This window comes from Octopus sinensis, linkage group LG4 (assembly GCF_006345805.1).
Source record: "Octopus sinensis linkage group LG4, ASM634580v1, whole genome shotgun sequence".
Lineage (NCBI taxonomy): Eukaryota > Metazoa > Mollusca > Cephalopoda > Octopoda > Octopodidae > Octopus > Octopus sinensis.
The window spans coordinates 21,756,911-21,778,069 of NC_043000.1; the positions used below are offsets into that span (position 1 = coordinate 21,756,911).

At 40.1% G+C, this 21,159-nt stretch overlaps 1 protein-coding gene across 1 annotated transcript in view; it reads left to right on the forward strand.

Moving 5' to 3' along the window:
- The window catches only part of LOC115210847 (beta-1,2-xylosyltransferase RCN11-like), a 33,300-nt gene that overhangs the window by 2,575 nt on the left and 9,566 nt on the right, over positions 1 to 21,159 (forward strand). The gene's annotated exons all lie outside the window — the stretch shown is intronic.

A 21,159-nucleotide genomic window follows, 5' to 3' on the forward strand; every position in this document is an offset into this window, starting at 1 on the left:
TACTTTTCATTAAATATCTGTCACTTACGTAGGTTATGTAAAAATAGTATCAGATGATGGGCACGAATTGAATGAGTCTTTAATTATAAGAATAATTATTGGGGCATGGAAAAGGACAATTACCGTATAACCTAGAAAGTCGTACACTAGAAAATATCCTTTACATTTTGGGTTCGTTAATGCACCGCTGAAGAGACTACAGTCAGCGTGACGAACTTGAGCCACTCATAGCTTATGAACCACTCCTCTATTATATGTAACTCATTGATTAAAGCTTTAAGCTATGACTCATTTCAGATTTCCTATTGCCGATGAATAAATAGATAAATAATAAACAATAGTTATTGTAGTGGGTGACCCGGTCGTTAAGCAATCGATATGTACCTTCGGATTTTGTTGAAAATTTCGTTAAAAAGTATTCATTTTTCTGGAAGTTATGTGGTGGTCTTAGGATGTGTTAGAAACAACAGCCAAATCTCCCTTAAATCACACACTTTTTCCTCTGGAAATATTCACAGATTTTTTGTTGTTTTTAACCGAAAAGGTTTCACCCATGGGTTTTAACTGCGTAGTGCCAAAAAAATTGGCCAAAATCAGTCCAGAGTTGGGTGGTGAGAGTGAGGATTGAAAAAAAATCATAAATTTTCCAAATGTAATTTTTTCCTAATATTTCGATTATTTTCGCATTTTTGATCCCTGGTTTCCGTACTCCTTTTTTTTTTCTTCGAATGAGGTATGATACTTCAAAGGGCAGCTTTTTCGAAACTCCCTTTAGATATTGTAGTCATAGATACAGTAAACAATGCCTGAGAAAAATTAGTGAGATTCTTCTGTTCGCGGGCTTGAAATTGCTTTGTCTCGGCGTGGTTGCTGTCCAATAACTGAAACAAGATATGGTATCGCATCTGTTCTGTTCTTTTAGTTCGTTTGCTTTTTTATTTTATTTTACTTGTTTCAGTGGTTTGACTGTGGCCATACCATGCTGGAGCACCACCCTGAAGGCTTTCAATTAATCAAATTTACTCCCATACTTATTCTCTTCCGAAATTTGTAGGAAGGACAAACACACGTGCATGCACACACACTTGTAACTCATAATTTCTTTGTGGATAACCTGAAGGTTTATACTAAAAAATATTTAGAATGTCAAAAACAGCTAGTTAAGAAATTTCGGTCAAATTAAGTATTTGTATTCAATTGTTGAATGTGAAAAATCATCCACCCACCCCCAAATGCCCAACCTGTACGACAATGGTCTCTCTAACATTACTTTTCTATTCAAAGAATAAAACAAAAAAAATATCTAAGCATTGATGAAAATATATCACACGAAGACCTGGGATATTATCTTGGAAGAGGAAAGTTCTAAGTGTCATATTTTTCTAAGTCTGGTGTAATATTCTTTACACCAGACTTAGAAAAATATGACACTTAGAACTTTCCCCTTCTAAGATAATATCCCAGAATGCTTTTGCAGTACTATTTTTTGATACAAACATTTGGACACTTGACTGGTCTTGTAGAAGGAATCCATTGTATAAACATTGAAATGGGTCTATAAAACTTCGTAAACATTTTATAGACCCACTAGCAGTATCGCCCGGCGTTGCTCGGGTTTGTAAGGGAAATGACTATATAAGCATTTTTAGAGAGTTACTTCCCATATAGATGCCAATTCGGGCTTTCTTAGCCATTTCTGTTTTGGTGTCTTCAAGCCATGAAGTCGTTGTTCTAAAAGAACGCTGGTCTCCTTGACAACGCTTTACGACGTTGATTTCCTTACACTCCCTTCCCCACAGCTTCACGAGGGAGGGAAGAAGGGGGAGAAGCAAACAGGTGCAGGTGTGACCATGGACGCCAACTCCTCCGCCATCGACACACGAAAAATTATGCATTAAAATGGAATAAAAAATTATGCATTAAAATCGTAGACTCATCGTAGACGCGCGCTAATACCCAGACGGGCTCGATATGAATCACGACTATAAGATACCCGAATTTGGTTAAACTGCACCGCAAAATGTGGGAGTAGTTAGGAATCTAAATCGAAGGGGACAGACACTCACACAACTACAGTTTTATATATATAGATTTCATATCAAAATGACCACACCAAAAAATTCCCTTTCTTTCTTCTTGATCTACTTAATTCTTTTTTCTTTCTTTATTTGTGTATGTGTATGAATATATGTGAATGAATACATATGTATGTGTTCTTTTATTATATACTCTCTTTTTTTTTACTCTCTTTTACTTGTTTCAGTCATTTGACTGCGGCCATGCTGGAGCACTGCCTTTAGTCGAGCAAATCGACCCCGGGACTTATTCTTTGTAAGCCTAGTACTTATTCTATCGGTCTCTTTTGCCGAACCGCTAAGTGACGGGGACGTAAACACACCAGCATCGGTTGTCAAGCAATGCTAGGGGGACAAACACACACACACATACACATACACACACATATATATATACATATATACGACAGGCTTCTTTCAGTTTCCGTCTACCAAAACCACTCACAAGGCATTGGTCGGCCCGAGGCTATAGCAGAAGACACTTGCCCAAGATGCCACGCAGTGGGACTGAACCCGGAACCATGTGGTTGGTTAGCAAGCTACTTACCACACAGCCACTCCTGCGCCTATGTGTTTGTGTTTCTCTGCATTTATGTTTGTGTGAAGTCCTATATTTTTGTGTGTGTACATGTTTATGTGTGCATATGTATGTGTGTGTACATCTCCCTCTATATATGTTTATGTATGGGTATATGTATATTTGTGTGCGTGGGTGTGTGATGTATGTATGTGTGTGTGTTAGCAGTTAAATACATCCTATTTAAACAATGAGTAACAAACTCTCAAATATCAGTTTGAAAACTGATCTTAAGCTATAAATTCCAGTCAGTCACCTTTCTATATATTTATACACCTCTATTAATGTGGGAAAATTATCAGTAAAGCCATTTCTATTCATTTTTTCAAATATATATATGTGTGTAGTTAAGCAAAAATTTAGATTTAGATGAATTAGCTGCATAAGTTGAGGCACCAGAATTTAGTACAGTATTATCCATACAGTTTCAAAATAAGGTGATTAAAATCAAAATAAGCAACAGGATATCCAGAGGTAATGCAGTACAATCGTTTCAAGCGACTCCATTTAATTGAACAATGCAGCCATTACATCAGTTTAAATGCAGAGCAATCCTCAGTTGCATAAATACATAGAATTAAATCAAATTAAAACAGATGGACACATTTGTATAATTTTACCTAAAACCTCCAAGAAGGTAAGGAGATAGACAAAGAGCATGTTGTCATCTCTTCAGCTTAGAAGTTACTAAATATGTGTGTGTGTATATATATATATATATATTATATATATATATACATGGATATATGGGTACAGGACATCACCAACTGTGCTAATAGCATGAAATACACAAACAAGAAAAAATGGCAAACAGGACAAGTAAACAGAGAAAGGACCCTTCATCAGTTGTTGGCTGTCTATCTACTCATTGTGAGCATGCTTTACATATCATCCATTTATACATTTTGTACAATTTCTCCAGTTTACATATATATATATAGATAGATATATATTCTATCCCATAGGCACAGGAGTGGTTGTGTGGTAAGTAGCTTGCTTACCAACCACATGGTTCCGGGTTCATTCCCACTGCATGGCACCTTGGGCAAGTGTCTTCTACTATAGCTTTGGGCCAACCAAAGCCTTGTGAGTGGATTTGGTATATATATGTATATATATATGTGTATATATATGTATATGTGTATATATGTGTATATATATGTATATGTGTATATATATATATATGTGTATATATATGTATATGTGTATATATATATGTATATATATATGTGTATATGTTTGTCCCCCAACATCGTTTGACAACCGATGCTGGTGTGTTTACGTCCCCGTAATTTAGTGGTTCGGCAAAAGAGACCTATAGAATAAGTACTAAGCTTACAAAGAATAAGTCCTGGGGTCGATTTGCTCAACTAAAGGTGGTACTCCAGCATGGCCACATTCAAATGACTGAAACAAGTGAAAGAGTATATATATATATATATATATATACATGGATATATGGGTACAGGACATCACCAACTGTGCTAATAGCATGAAATACACAAACAAGAAAAAATGGCAAACAGGACAAGTAAACAGAGAAAGGACCCTTCATCAGTTGTCGGCTGTCTATCTACTCATTGTGAGCATGCTTTACATATCATCCATTTATACATTTTGTACAATTTCTCCAGTTTACATATATATATATATAGATAGATATATATTCTATCCCATAGGCACAGGAGTGGTTGTGTGGTAAGTAGCTTGCTTACCAACCACATGGTTCCGGGTTCATTCCCACTGCATGGCACCTTGGGCAAGTGTCTTCTACTATAGCTTTGGGCCAACCAAAGCCTTGTGAGTGGATTTGGTATATATATGTATATATATATGTGTATATATATGTATATGTGTATATATATGTATATGTGTATATATGTATATGTGTATGTATATGTGTATATATGTGTATATATATGTATATGTGTATATATATGTATATATATATGTGTATATGTTTGTCCCCCAACATCGTTTGACAACCGATGCTGGTGTGTTTACGTCCCCGTAATTTAGTGGTTCGGCAAAAGAGACCTATAGAATAAGTACTAAGCTTACAAAGAATAAGTCCTGGGGTCGATTTGCTCAACTAAAGGTGGTACTCCAGCATGGCCACATTCAAATGACTGAAACAAGTGAAAGAGTATATATATATATATATACACACTGGTCTCACTGAGGAAATGACTAGAGACCGAGACCTCTGAAAGTGTGCTGTGCGCGAGAAGACCCGGCAGGACAAGTGAGACCATAACCTGTGGCCTTCTACATGGGATGGAGCCAGCCTACGTATGCATACCTTCCCTTCTTGGGACACAAAACTCTACTTGTGAAGACCTGTTGAGGCAAGTGAGGATCAGAATTGAAATCGATCAATGGAAATTGCAGATGTGCTACCAGTGCCGGTGGCATGTAAGAGAACCATCCATTCATGACCGTTGCCAGCGCTGCCCCGACTGGCCTCGTGCCGGTGGCACGTAAAAAGCACCATCCGTTCGTGTCCGTTGCCAGCCTCGCCTGGCCCCCGTGCCGGTGGCACATAAAAATCACCATCCATTCGTGGCCGTTTGCCAGCTCTGTCTGGCACCTGTGCGGGTGGCACGTAAAAAGCACCCACTACACTCACGGAGTGGTTGGCGTTAGGAAGGGCATCCAGCCGTAGAAACACTGCCAGATCTGACTAGGCCTGATGAAGCCTTCCGGCTTCACAGACCCCAGTTGAACCGTCCAACCCATGCTAGCATGGAAAACGGACGCTAAACGATGATGATGATGATGATGATGAAAGACAAACCTGGACATGCAAGGATCACATCTTGTTGCCACCGCAACTGCTAAGCCTCATAGTCCCTGTCATTTCATACAGTCACCTCACCTGACACTTCCACCAGCTTAGAAGGCTTTGTAAATGGTCATGAGCATTTCCTTTCTTCTTCATTCATCATCATTTTTAACTCGCACACACCATCCATCTTGGTTCTGTATTAGATGAGGGAGGTCTTCAGGAAGGCATCCAGTGTTTCTTCTTCATCAACCCTTTAGCATTTAAACTGGTCGTATCCAGCCCAAATATTCTTCCTGTTTAATGTTCAAACCAACCGGATCCTGCCTCTCACACCTACCATACAATGTCATTCTAAAAGTAAACCATCACACCATCAAAATATTAATGCTGTGAGATAATGCATGATTACTGCAAAGCAATATGTATAAATAAGCCTTACATTTGATAGAGTAAAGACTAAAGACCCCCTTCGAGTATGAATGACGGTGCAATTTCAACTTTAAAGTTCCCCTCCAAGGCACAAATCCAAGCAAGATTGTGGAAGACCAGCAGTCACCCATGTATACCTATTTCTTTACTACCCACAAGGGGCTAAACACAGAGAGGACAAACAAGGACCGACAAACGGATTAAGTCGATTATATTGACCCCAGTGCATAACTGGTACTTATTTAATCGACCCCAAAAGGATGAAAGGCAAAGTCAACCTCGGCGGAATTTGACTCAGAACGTAGCAGCAGACGAAATACCGCTAAGCATTTTGCCCGGCATGCTAATGTTTCTGCCTGCTCGCCGTCTTTCACCCATGCATATCAGCCTCCCCTATCCATGCCACTGATGTTAACCAAGGGAAAGGCAAAGGCTGATACAACTTGGCATCAGTGATGCTGCAACTTGTTTCTCCATCCAGGTAAAGCCAGAGGTGCCTCAGCCTTAATGCGAATTTTCGCATCCTCAGCCAAGGCATCCTTAGCCCACCCTTTAGTGGCTTCTGGCAGCAGACAGAGCGCTTCACAAGAGGCTTTCCTCCTTTCCACAGAAAGGATTCTCTCCAACTTGTTCAGCCACAAATCAGGGCAAGGCACCACAGTCAGACGGTAGGTGATAACAGATGCTATAAACATCTGCACCACTTCTGCCTTCCCTAGCAAGGATAATGCCCATCCAGACTAAGTCTGGGTTAGAGCAGTCACCTTACTGGCTACCTCACTCCAATTTTTCTCTATCTGGAGGTCTGATCCAAACCAGACCCCAAGCAGCTTAAGAGGTCCTTCTGTCCAATGCCCTATGACGTTATTGGACGTCATCGGCTTGCCTCTCCAGGTGCCGAGTTGCAAACCGACTGACTTGTCCTTGTTAATCTTTGCTCCTGCCACCACCTCGTAACTTTTGGTGGCCTCTTCCACCACTGGAAGCTGGCTCTCATCCACTACGATGATGGAGATGTCATCCGCATATGCCGTAGCTCCACCCCGCACCACAGATCATTCAGTGCGCCTCCTAGTGCTTCCAACTTCTGCAGCAATAGCTCAAGAACTAGTACATTCAAAAGCGGAGTCAGGGGACATCCCTGATGCACTGAGCATTCGATCCTGAATGGTTTCAAGAAGAATCCATTTACTTTGGCTGCAGACTCAATGTCGATGTACAAAGCAGCAATCCAACTGCGGAAGTATCAATTCTGATATTCTTCAGCCTCTTAAGACTGCCACCACAGCCCTCATCATCATCATCCTCATTATAATCATCATCATCATTATTATTATTATTATTATTATTATTATTATTATTATTATTATTATTGAGTGAGTGAGAGAGCAGAGCATGCCATCAAAGTAACACTGGGATAAAATATACGAAGCCCAGTATACCCATCATGACTACCCGTCTGATAAGGGTACTCTAGGCACATGCATCACGGCCATATGTGCACAACATCGTGATCTTGTATCAAGATAAACAGCACATGACCTTGCAGGTGGGTCCCAGTTAGAATTTTCTTCAGGTTGAGTAGCCCATCCCACTCAAAAGGTCCTTGAATAAAGGTTGTTTAAAAATATTGAACAAAACACCCATGTTTTCAGAGGTGAATTATCCAAACCCCAAAGAATTCCTCTCAACACTTGGCAGTGATGCTCCCCCACTCCTGCTCATGATCAGAGATGCACATATTGTCAGCCACTAAGGAACATGCTCAACTGGTTATGGTCAAACAACTGACAAGCAAATCTTTGGTATTGAGCAGAATATTTGCTGTAGCCCATCTTTTATACCAAGACAAAACAATGTACATGATAACACTTCCAATTAGTTAAGATCAGAAGGCATGAGAGTCACTGCCTGGTACTGCATCAGAGTATTCAATATTATTATTATCATCATCATCATAAGCACTACCTCATTGCTGAAGACTTAATATTTTGGTTTCGTAATGCGGCGAGCTGGCAGAGATGTTAACACCCCAGGCAAAATGCTTAGCGGTGTTTCGTCTGTCTTTACATATTCCTTGCAATGTCAGCTGTGTTGTTTATAGATTATCCTTCAACTGCAGTCAGGATTTGTTAGTTTAAAACATAAGTTTATTTTTGCAGCTGGATTAAGAAGGCATTTCAAGGCCGCCTTATTACTTCTGTGCTTTATTTCTTCTTATTCTTTGGTTTATTTCATTATATCACTGCTCTGCACTAGATAAATGAACTTTTGACTCATTCATAATTTTGCTTTATGATTTGCACATGGTTGTATTGACACTCACTGTGGATTAAAGTAATGGGATCTTTTCTATTCTGAAGCCAGTTTTTTCAAATTTTTCCTACTGAACCAAACAATTTGAAACTTCGTATACTGGTAGAATGTGTCAAAAGTAAACTTAATTGTAAACCAGAATGAAAACGGAATTGTAACTTCTAAGTTTAACGTTGTTTATAATTAGAATTTTAACCAATGATATTCCGTCATTCGGCTTTATTTTATTTACTCCGTCTCGACCACCAATTTCGTGACGTGTTAAACATCTTAAATGTAAACAAGCTATAGTCAGCCACCTTCTAATAACAAAAGTTTGTCTTTGAAGTTACCGTCTAGGGGAAGCATTGATGTATATGTGTGTGTGTGGTGTTTGATGGGGTGTGGGAGACAGTATGTTGTGTAAGTGAAGTGCTTCTGTTAGTGTGTGTGAAGAGACAGAGAGAGTAATGTGTGAAAGAGAGAGATAACTGAAATTTTTTACTCGGTGTATGTGTATATGCCTGAATGTATGTGTGTATGTATATGTGTATGTATGTATGTATGTATGTATGGCCAATTCAATGTAATTTTTTACACATACTTACACACACACACACATACATACACACACACATGCAGACATACATATACACATACACCGAGTAAAAAAAATTATATATATATATATATATATTATATATATATTAATTTATAAAAATATGGTAAAGTAAAAAAATTACTTAACCACACACCGAGCTTTTTAGAAATAGCAGCCAAAAATTTCTCAACTGCAAGAAAAAGTCTCCCAGACAATGCATACTCAGAAATAATTCACATACGTATAAGAGAAAAACAACGAAAAATCACATGGATTCTCCGATATATGTTATAAAAATATGGTAAAGTAAAAAAATTACTTTACCACACACAAAGCTTTTTAGAAATAGCAGACGTGCTTATAAGCCGTCTTCAACTACGTCACAAAACTGCTTTCAACGTCACACTAACAGATCGCAGTAACGTTTTAGATATGAAAACAAGCAATCTCATTGGTTAAAATTCGCAGTTTTAATCTACGATTAAAGTCATAAAATAGATTTTTCTCAAATAAACTAGTTCCAACTGGCGAATAAACTAGTTCCACTCTATGAGTACACAAAGTTTCAAATTATTTAGTTAACTAGAAAGATCTGGGGTCCTGGCCACAAATTTGAAAAGATCCAAGTAATGTATATATACTCTACATCATCTCATTGACTAGATACTTCCTATTTCTCATTACTACTCTTGGAATAATTTCATCATTGTCATCATCACCTCTTAACTTCTGTTTTCCATGCTGGCATGGGTTGGATGATTTGATAGGAACTGGTGAGCTAGAAGACTGCTAAACTCCAGTGTCTGCTTTGGCATGGTTTCTATAGCCAGATGTTCTCTCGCACATGGCACTCCCACAAGTGAGGTCACCATGTGACTTGCAAAACAAGACCCCCACTCAGCTGATAGTGGGGGTAGTATTAATTCTTTAGCATTCAGATTACTTTGTTAAATGCATTGCTTTGAATTAATCGGGTATTATCTCAAAGCTTTGAAATTTCAATGATGTGATTGTTTAGTTTTAGAATGGCACTGTAGGATAGGTGTCAGAGGTTAGATCTGGCCAGTTTGGACATGAAATGGGTAGACTATTTAGGCCAGATGTGACCAAATTGAATGGTAAAATGTTAAAGGAATCAGCTTTATTCTAGGGTGATGAGAGGTTAAGATATGACTAAGGCAACAAAAACAAGTGTCTTGCAGTAGAGAGATATGGCTATCATCATCATCATTGTTTAACGTCCATTTTCCATGCTAGCATGGGTTGGATGGTTCAACCTGGGTCTGGGAAGCCAGGAGGCTGCACCAGGCTCCAGTCTGATCTGGCAGTGTTTCCTAATGCCAACCACTCCGTGAGTGTAGTGGATGCTTTTTACATGCTACTGGCACGGGACAGAGGAGGCTGGCAACGGCCACGATCGGTTGGTGCTTTTTATGTGCCACCGGCATGGATGCCAGCATCTCAGTTGGAAAAGGAGAAAAAATGAGGAAGATGTGCTAAGGCATACTCTTAAATTATTTTCTACTCTAGGCACAAGGCCTGAAATTTTGGGGGAGGGGGCCAGTCAATTAGATTGACCCCTGTATAAAAGGATGAAAGGCAAAGTTGACCTTGGCGAAATTTGAACTCAGAACATAAAGACAGACGAAATACTGCTAAGCAGTTCACCTGGCATGTTAATGTTTCTTATTTCTTTACTGCCCACAAGGGACTAAACATAGAGGGGACAGACAAAGGGATTAAGTCGATTACATCAGCCCCTGTGCATAACTGGTACTTAATTTATCAACCCTGAAAGGATGAAAGGCAAAGTCGACCTCGGCGGAATTTGAACTCAGAACGTAATGGCAGACAAAATACCTATTTCTTCACTACCCAGAAGGGGCTACACACAGAGTGGATAAGCAAGGACAGACAAACGGATTAGGTCAATTATATCGACCCTAGTGCGTAACTGGTACTTATTTAATCGACCTTGAAAGGATAAAAGGCAAAGTCGACCTCAGCGGAAATTGAACTCAGAACGTAACGGCAGACGAAATACCGCTAAACATTTCACCCAGTGTGCTAACGCTTCTGCCAGCTCACCGCCTTAGGCATACCCTTAAATTAGAGGAAGGTGAATAAAGAGAAGACCAGAGAATTGGACAAGGTCAGTGAGCTGGTAAGTAAGTATGTGAGAGTGTGAAAGGAGAGCGGCTGATGGATAGAGACAGTGATAGAGAAAAATACAGTGTGAGGTGAACATGGATTCTCAGATACTTTCTTCATTTAACAGTGTTATGATTTCTTTGCCACTAACTTAATCCATTTTTTTACCAGAGCTACTTCAGTTTAGCCTTTGGTCCCGTAATTAGTTAAACCATTAAGCTTAAATTATGTTTTTCAAGAGATAAAAATTTGTTGTTTAGCTTCAAGGTAGCTCTGATCACAGGCATTCCAGCCATGACCACCCAGTCTTTTTGTACATTAGAGACAATATTGTATGATAAGATAATAAAGTATGGCTTGACTTGCCAACTTTCTGGGTGAAGGAAATAGTGGTAGCTTAGTCAACAATGTCTGTACGCACAACTAGAATTGTAGCATAATGCTGTTAGTAAAAGAGAGAGTGGAAGACAGGAGGAAGAGGAGACCCCCTTTGGTCATGAATGATCATGGGATTGCACCTAGAAAGTTACCCTCCGAGGCACAAGTCAGGGCAAGATTGTTTATGGAAGTCACCCATGCATACCATCCTCTCCTCACCACACCACTGATGTTATCCAAGGGAAAAGCAAAGGCTGATACAGTTTGGCACTAGTGATGTCGCAACTCATTTCTACAGCTGAGTTAACTGGAGCAACGTAAAATAAAGTGTCTTGCTCAAGAACACAACACACAGCCCGGTCCGGGAATCGAACTTACAACCTCATGATCATAAGCTCTACGCTCGAACCACTGAGCCATGCGCCTTCACAAATGAGAGAGTAAAGCAAGAAAAAATGGAATTATTTGGTATGGGGAAGGTATGGCATCAGCCCATTAGCAGGTCACAATTTTAAGAAGAAAAACAGCAGAATTTAACCATTTAGCATTGAAACCAACCATATCCAGCCTAGATATTTTGTCAGTTTTATGTTCAAACTGGCCAGATCCAGCTTCTCACATCTATGCTATAATGTCACTCTTAAAATAAACAATCACATCATACGCATCTTGAAGTTATGAGATGAGGCATGATTAAATCTAAACAAAGTGAATATACAAGCATTATATTGACTGAATTCTAATGAGTTTAATGATTTTTTGCTGAGGATGACAATCAAAAAATTCTGACATATTTATTATCATATTCTATATAATTCCATGTTTTTTGGGTTTTTTTTCTCTCATTAATTGGTACATATTCACAGTAAACAAGGGACATGAATGAAATGTTTGCTATTTCCATTTGAGAATAGTTTTAGGGTGCTGCTCAGATAATATCGGTTAACTGTAATACACAGTTATAACAGTCAACTGGGGATCTAAACTTGATATTGAGTTACCTATTGTGTTCTTATTGCTTTATTGCCCACAAGGGGCTAAACATAGAGAGGACAGACAAAGGGATTAAGTCGATTGTATCGACCCCAGTGCATAACTGGTACTTAATTTATCGACCCCGATAGGATGAAAGGCAAAGTCGACCTCAGCAGAATTTGAACTCAGAATGTAATGGCAGACAAAATACCTACTTCTTTACTACTCACAAGGGGCTAAACACAGTGAGGACAAACAAGGACAGGCAAACGGATTAAGTCAATTATATTGACCCCAGTGTGTAACTGGTACTTAATTTATTAACCCCAAAAGGATGAAAGGCAAAGTCGACCTTGGCAGAATTTGAACTCTGAATTTAACGGCAGACGAAATACCACTAAGCATTTCGCCCAGCGTGCTAATGTTTCTGCCAGCTCACTGCGTTTTGTGTTCTTTGTCTCTCTTTTCCCATCAGATAGTTTTCCTATATATTATTCTATGATGCACCTAGACCCATCATCAGTGAGGTTTCCTGGGGTCAGTAAGTGTTTCAGGTCTTTCAACATCTGACACCCTCAGCCAGGCTTGAACAAGTTCCATCTTGTGTCCAATTTGGTAGCACTGCTCCTCCCAAGGCTTGCACCTCTGATCTACAACCTCTACAGCCCTCTGCCTATTGGCCCCTGTGTTGCCAAGGATGTTGTAAGCTCTGCAGAGGAACTGGCATGCAAACTCTCTGCATTCCACCTTGATGGGCTCTCACCATACTTGCTACCCTTTGCTCAACATATGTCTTCCTCTTACTCCTGTTTGCCTTCTTGATGCAGTCATCTGAGGAAATGAAGAGTTCTAACAGAACCACATGCTTAGATGCTTCTGAGATCATAGAGGTTTGGTTCACACTTGGTAAGGAAAAATATTTTGAACAATAGGTGCAGGAGTAGCTGTATGGAGGTACAGGAGTGGCTGTGTGGTAAGTAGCTTGCTTACCAGCCACATGGTTCTGGATTCAGTCCTGCTGCATGGCACCTTGGGCAAGTGTCTTCTACTACAGCCTTAGGACAACCAAAGCCTTGTGAGTGGATTTGGTAGACGGAACTGAAAGAAACCCATCGTATAGGGTGTGTATATATATATATGTATGTGTGTGTATATATGTTAGTGTGTCTGTGTTTGTCCCCCCAACATCGCTTGACAACTGATGCTGGTGTGTTTACGTTCCCGTAACTTAGTGGTTTGGCAAGAGAGATTGATAGAATAAGTACTAGGCTTACAAAGAATAAGTCCTGGGGTTGATTTGCTCAACTAAAAGTGGTGCTCCAGCATGGCCACAGTCAAATGATTGAATCAAATAAAAGAATAATAGAGATAATATCTTTTTTAAAATATGAGCTTGTCCATAGTTGAAGTTGCTATGTAGCAGCAGTTGTTTTTCCTTTCATTTACTAATGTCAGTAGCAACATCTAAATGGTACTATGAACAATTTTACATTCAAATATTTTTATTTCTATGAAATACAGTCACATAATTAATATTGGGCAAGAGAAGGAACATTTATACTGTTACTCAACTTGCTGGAAATGACTCTTTTTACTCTTTTACTTGTTTCAGTCATTTGACTGTGGTCATGCTGGAGCACCGCCTTTAGTCGAGCAAATCGACCCCAGGACTTATTCTTTGTAAGCCTAGTACTTATTCTATCAGTTCTTTTTTGCTGAACCGCTAAGTTACGGGGATGTAAACATACCAGCATTGGTTATCAAGCGATGTTTGGGAGACAAACACAGACACACAAACATACACACACACACATATATATAGATATATATACATATATATGACAGGCTTCTTTCAGTTTCCATCACAAGGCTTTGGTCAGCCTGAGGCTATAGTAGAAGACACTTGCCCAAGGTGCCACACAGTGGGACTGAACCTGGGACTATGTGGTTTGTAAGCAAGCTACTTACCACGCAGCCGCTCCTACACCTATAAACAGTCAAGTTTTTCTCAAACCACACTTTCCATCCATCCATTTTCCCTATCCACTATTCATGGGAGGGTTGTAAGGGTAAAGTCCTCAAGCGATCTTCTCCGTAGGTTCCTCTCAGAAGCAACTGCCATTACACTTCCCAGCTGGATTCCCAAACATGGCAAACTGAGACTATGTATATTGCTCAACCTTGTTATTCTTGGTCCTGCAGGTTGGTTTGGCTTGAAGAATCTGTCTTCTTGTGATCCTTTTTTGCAACATTCTAATCACATGTCCATAGTACCAGGGCTATGATCTAACGATGCAGAATTAAGGAGTCAGCCTGGAGAGACTCCCTGGTTTCTCAGCTACACACCCTGTCGAGTAATGTTACTCCAGAGATCCTTCAGAGGAACCTCATTCTAGCCGTTAGTATTTATGGTAATTGTATCTTTTCAATTATTATCCGACATTCATGACTATAGGTGAGGATAAAAACAATAAAAGGAGATGCTGGATACTGTAGTCCAATATATGATGAGATGCTGGAAAGTTCTTGGTTTTGTGTAAAAAAAAATACAGGAGGATCAGTTAATAATGATTTTCGTCCGTTCGTGTCCGTTGCCAGCCTCGGCTGGCCCCCGTGCCGGTGACACGTAAAAGCACCGTCCGTTCGTGGCCGTTTGCCAGCTCTGTCTGGCCCCGTGTCGGTGGCACGTAAAAGCACCATCCGTTCGTGTCCATTGCCAGCATCGCCTGGCCCCGTGCCGGTGACACGTAAAAGCACCAACCGTTCGTGGCCATTCGCCAGCTCTGTCTGGCACCTGTGCAGGTGGCACGTAAAAAACACCCACTACACTCGCGGAGTGGTTGGCATTAGGAAGGGCATCCAGCCGTAGAAACACTGCCAGATCTGACTGGGCCTGACGAAGCCTTCCAGCTTCACAGACCCCAGTTGACCCGTCCAACCCATGCTAGCATGGAAAGCGGACGCTAAATGATGATGATGATGATGATGATTCCCCACTCAGATTCACACACTTTTCGCAACAGTCCTTCATATTTTCTAAGCCCTGTAAAAGAACTTGGAAGTTTGGGCCTCCAGCAAGGCCTTTCACGATACCCTTTAAGCCAGGAACTTTTCAACACCCCCTCACACCTTGTTCGTGGAAAATAAAAAGGTAAGATGGTCATCATTTTGATAAAAGGTAGTCAAAATGATAAGACTGCCTTTCATCAAAGGTCTTTTCAAATAAGGATGACCTGTGGCTAAACAACACCCACACTTAATGGGAACATTTACTCAGACACTCAACTTGCTAAAAATAACAACCAAATCACTTTCGGATTATATGAAACAAAGAATACACTGAATATAGGAAACATCAAAGCTTTGATCATAGGTCTGCTCAGTCATACTGACCTTGGGCTAAACAACAACCTATACCATATAGTTATGAATCACTAGTTGAAAGCTTCATAGAAATTCAGAGCTGATTTGTTTTGAGTTGTTTTTGTGATTTTTAATCGTTATTAATAATCTAAACTTCTCTGACATTTAGACATTTCGCTGCAAAGATGGCTATTCTTTTCATAGCAGAAACCCCAAGATTGTGCATAATTGTTATTAAAATATACATTGTGTATATGTCAATTTCCAGCAAAGCATCAAATATACAAGGTGACTTATGACATTTTATTTGCAACTTACGTTATCAGGATGTCATCAAGCTCATTATCTACAATAAACATGATGCCATCTTTCTTGTTGGAAGTTGAAAGTTGATCTATTTTTCTATCATCATCATCATCATCATCATCGTCATCATCATCATCATCGTCATCATCATCATTTCAACATCCCTTTTTCCATGCTCGCATGGGTCAGATGGAATTCACTGAGGCAGATTTTCTATGGTTGGATACCTTTCTTGTTGCCGACACTCTCTTGCTTCAAAACAAGGTGTAGTTCTCCATGCCTGGACATGATTTTTGTGGAAGATTGGAAATGAACAACACTGCTTGTATGATGGTGACATTCATTTACAACCATCACGTGATGTCAAGACAAGGAGAGGCAAACACACACACATACATGCATATATATACATACATATATTATTTCTTTACTACCCACAAGGGGCTAAACACAGAGGGGACAAACAAGGACAGACAAACGGATTAAGTCGATTACATCGACCCCGAAAGGATGAAAGGCAAAGTTGACCTCGGCGGAATTTGAACTCAGAACGTAACGGCAGATGAAATACGGCTACGCATTTCGCCCGACATGCTAACGTTTCTGCCAGCTCGCCGCCTGTATATACATACATACATATATGCACACAGGCACAAGGGTCTAGTCAGGGCAGAATAAAAACAACCTTTAATCTTAAGGGAAGTGACTGAGTGAGTCATTATGATCGTGTTCATGTTTCACCATTACTATGGCAACTGTTATTTCTTCTATGATAATAGAAGTGGAATTCTGGGACCCCAGTATCTCAGTGTACACTTGCTTTACATGCAGGGCCGGCCCTAAGGTTGCTGGTGCCCCAGGCAAGCTGACGGTCATGGAAATTTCCTTGTCTTTGTCATGCCCTCCTTGGTGCCCTCTAGCACATGGCACCCCAAGTGACTGCCTGAGTTGCCAGTACCTTGAGCCAGCCCTGTCTGAATAGACATATACCTTTTTGGAATCAGGATGATCCCAGGATTGAAAATCTACCTTACGTTTGGTTCTTGAACATCTAGCATTGGGTTCTGATTTAAAAGCATTTGGGTTGATATTTCTAGCTGGTAAAGCTTGGCTGATTCATGTGATCTTTGTTGGCATTTCTCAGATGGCATCAGAGATCAAGGGTTAGATAAATGACATTTGCTTCATTAATTTTACATTTGAGATGAGAACTTTGGGACAAATTGGCCGACAGTTGGAATTCAACTTGAGACTGGAACAATATAATGATTGCATTACAGAATTAATTCTTGTCAGACCTTAACTGCTGGTTAAACACCACCAGGAGCATGTAGTCATTATAGATGTATTATAGTCATGCTATTTAGCTCTCTTAGCTCAAAAGTCTGCACTTAGTGCAGCTTTTAGGCTAATTGAGCATAAGTTTGAAAGCTGAGTCAACAGAGTGGAATTACAACTTGATGAAATCTCCAAGCAGTTTTAATGCACAAGTTTCCAAGAGAAGGCCTGGCAAATTCATGCAGAAATGTGTACTGAGTAAAAGCCAGACAGCAAATGGCACTCTCTTGCTGATACTCCCAGCTTGTTGCCAACTGTTGTTGCCAGCTTGAATGTTCTTTTCTCAAGACACCTTTCATCTTCCAAGACATTTTGGGTTTGAAAAATTGTTCCTTTACTAATTTCTTCATTGTAAGTGTTTGATGGGCTTCTTTCAGTTTCTGTCTTCCAAATCTGCTCACAAGGCTTTGGCTGGCCTGAAGCTTCAGTAAGGAGACACTTGCCCAAGGTTCTGCACTATGGGACTAAACCTGAGACCACATGATTAAGAAACAAGCTTCTTAACCACACAGCCACATCTGTGCCCATCTTATACTTGATAACTTTCTTGATGCAACCTATTTCATTATTTCTTCCTCAGTTTGCGTTTTATTCTTTTAGGGTCAATAAAATACATACCATTTAAGTACTGGGGGGGAGGACAAAGTAATCGACTTGCCCCCCCCCCCTAAAAACTGCTGGTTCTGTGCCAAAATTTGAAACCTTATTATTATTCAGTAGTTTTATTTTTATAGCGTGCTTTCACTTCACTACTGAGCACAGCTCTGTGTACCTTGGGTATGTGCTGTGGTTTGCTGTGATGCTCTAATGGTTACTGTATTGAAAGTGTTTTGCGTAGGATGTGTGCAGTGCCCAGTAGTGCAATTTTCTTTTTTTTTTTCTGTATGTTATATATATTTGTAAGTCCTGGTGTTTTTGTTATGTATATGTCAGAATATTTTTTATCATACCTAATATGCCTACTATGATAGGAATTGTTTCTGTTTTTAGATTCCACATTTGAGTTACCTCTATTTCCAGGTCTTTGTATTTTGAAAGTTTCTCCATTTCTTTTATTATTATTATTATTATTATTATTATTATTATTATTATTATTATTATTATTATATCATTATTATTATTAAGGTGGGGAGTTGGCAGAATTATTAGCATGCTGAACAGAATACTTAACAGTATTTCGTCTGTCTTTACATTCTGAGCTCAAATTCTACTAATGTCTTCTTTGCCTTACATCCTGTCAGCTTTAAACCTCTAAAATCATCTTCTATCCCTACAAAGGAGCGTCTACATAGTCACTTGACCTGCTAGAAATAGCAGCCAAATCCCACTCAACTGCAGCCATTTTAGCACCTCTTATTGCGGACTTGATACTGACTTATTTGACAACTGACATTTTAATGCTTCCCTCCTTCTCTCTCTCTCTCTGTTTATGTATGTGTGTGTGGACCTATTTCTTTCTGTGTCTGAGGGGATGGGAAAGTGTTTATGTCAACTGTGTTCATTTAATAAATTGCAGTGTCTCTCACTTTCTCTCCCATCTCTCTCTCCCCTTTTCTTTCCTACCCCTCTCTATCTTTCTCTCTTTCCCTTTCTTTCTCATCTCTCTCCCATCTCCCTCTTTCTCTCCCCCACCCCCTCTCTATCTGTGTGAGTGTATGTTTGTCTCCCTCCAGTGCCAAAAAGGACTGTCACTAAAATAGGATGAATGTCCAGTCCAGCCAGGTCAAATAGTCAAGTGTCCAAAAAGCTGCACCTAATCATTTCATTCCAGTCTCAGATAACCCCTAAAAAGACAGACAGTCCCCACTGGAATGCATTTGATCATACATCTGCTCAACCAGGATGGACTTAGATCTAAACAACAACTCCCTGACCTCCAGTGGTTGTTTTACTGCCCCCTCATCTGGCATTGTCGACCTGTGTTTCAGCTTACTTCTCACTGGAATTATCATTCTCAGTGACTTCCTTCAATTACACATCTCCTTTTGGTTCTCTCACACTGACACTGATTGTGTAGAAATCAAATCTTTTTTGTTACCCTTATCTGTTTACATCAGTTAGTATCCTTATGTGATCAACTCACCAATTCTACAAATACTTTTCACCTATTTCTCATCTCAGTGATGATGATGATGATGATGACTTTTCAGGATTCTCAGTATGGGTTGTTGTATTCATCCTTTCAATTGCTGAATACAAAATGTGGCTCGTGCCCTCCATCGTCAACCAGGAGAATTCATCTACGAAACAATTGCTCCAGCTCCCCTTCAGGGTTGGTGAAAGTGATGTGGTGGACAACGAAAAACCTGGCTGATGACAGTCAAGGCTGATCTGGAACCCAACCTAGGCTCCCATATCTACAGTGTTCGCCGCTGGAATAGGGAGTAGTTGGAGATCACGCGGTCGTTAGCCTCAAATCGCCAGGTCTGGTCGGCGTTTGTGAGAGATGCAGCATTAAGAATGAATGAAACCAGCTCAACCCACCCTGGGTGAATGCTGTCTCAAGATCAAGATCATGAAATTTCCTTTCAGGTGATTTTTCCTGAGTCACCATTTCACCCTTGCTGGGTTACTCATTTGGCACTACACTCTCAGAGTGGATGGCATTAGGAAGGGCATCCAGCTGTAGAAACCTTGTCAAATCAGACTGGAGCCTGGTGCAACCACCCGGCTTGCCAGTTCTTGGTCAAATTGTCCAACACATGCCAGCATGGAAAAAAAACATTAAACGATGACAACGGCAATGATGATGGACTGGAGCAATATGAAATGAAGTGTTTTGCTCATGAATGCAACATACAGCCAGTCCAGGAATTGAAACCATGATCTCTCAATTGTGAGTGCACCACACTAATCACTAGGCCATGCATCTTCATCTCTGAACCCAAGTATTACTTGCCATTGTAGCCTCTCCGCCCTATCATGATTTATCTTATATCATTGTCTTACACAATAAACGTTTTGGTATTTTAACTAAAGCACTGGAACTAAACCATTTCTATACTGACTACTCTTGTCAGCTGATGTTCTTCTATAACCAGACAAAATGCGTAGTGACATTTCTTCTGACATTTCGGTCTGAGTGCAAATACTGTAAAGGTTGGCATTGCCTTTCATCTTTTTGCGGGGGTCAATGAACGTTGTAATCAATGCAACCAACTTAGCCCCTTCCGCCAACATTTGGAACCGTTTCTCTGTTTTTGTTTTTTTTCCATTCCCAACATTGTATAATGTGGCTGTGATGAGTTATGTACCAGCTTCAATTAAAATGTAATTTCTTGCCTTCATTAACCCTTTGAACCCTGACCTCCTGAACCTTATTTGACCATGTACTTATTTCTTTACTGCCCACAAGCGGCTACATACAGAGGGGACAAACAAGGACAGACAAACAGATAAAGTCGATTATATCGACCCCAGTGTGTAACTGGTACTTATTTAATCAACCCCAAAAGGATGAATGGCAAAGTTGACCTCAAGGGAATTTGAACTCAGAATGCAGCAGCAGACGAAATACCTATTTCTTTACTACCCACAAGGGGCTAAACACAGAGGGGACAAACAAGGACAGACAAAGGGATTAAGTCGATTACATCGACCCCAGTGCATAACTGGTACTTAATTTATCGACCCCGAAAGGATGAAAGGCAAAGTTGACCTCAGCGGAATTTGAACTCAGAATGTAACGGCAGACGAAATACGGCTACGCATTTCACCCGGCGTGCTAACATTTCTGCCAGCTCGCCTCCTTGTTTGACCATATACCTGGCACTCTACCAGTCCTCCACCGGTAGAGTGGTACTATGGTATAGAGAAAAATAAGCCATCCACCGGTAAACTGGTATTAGGGGTTCAAAGGGTTAAGGATCTATATTTCTATGAA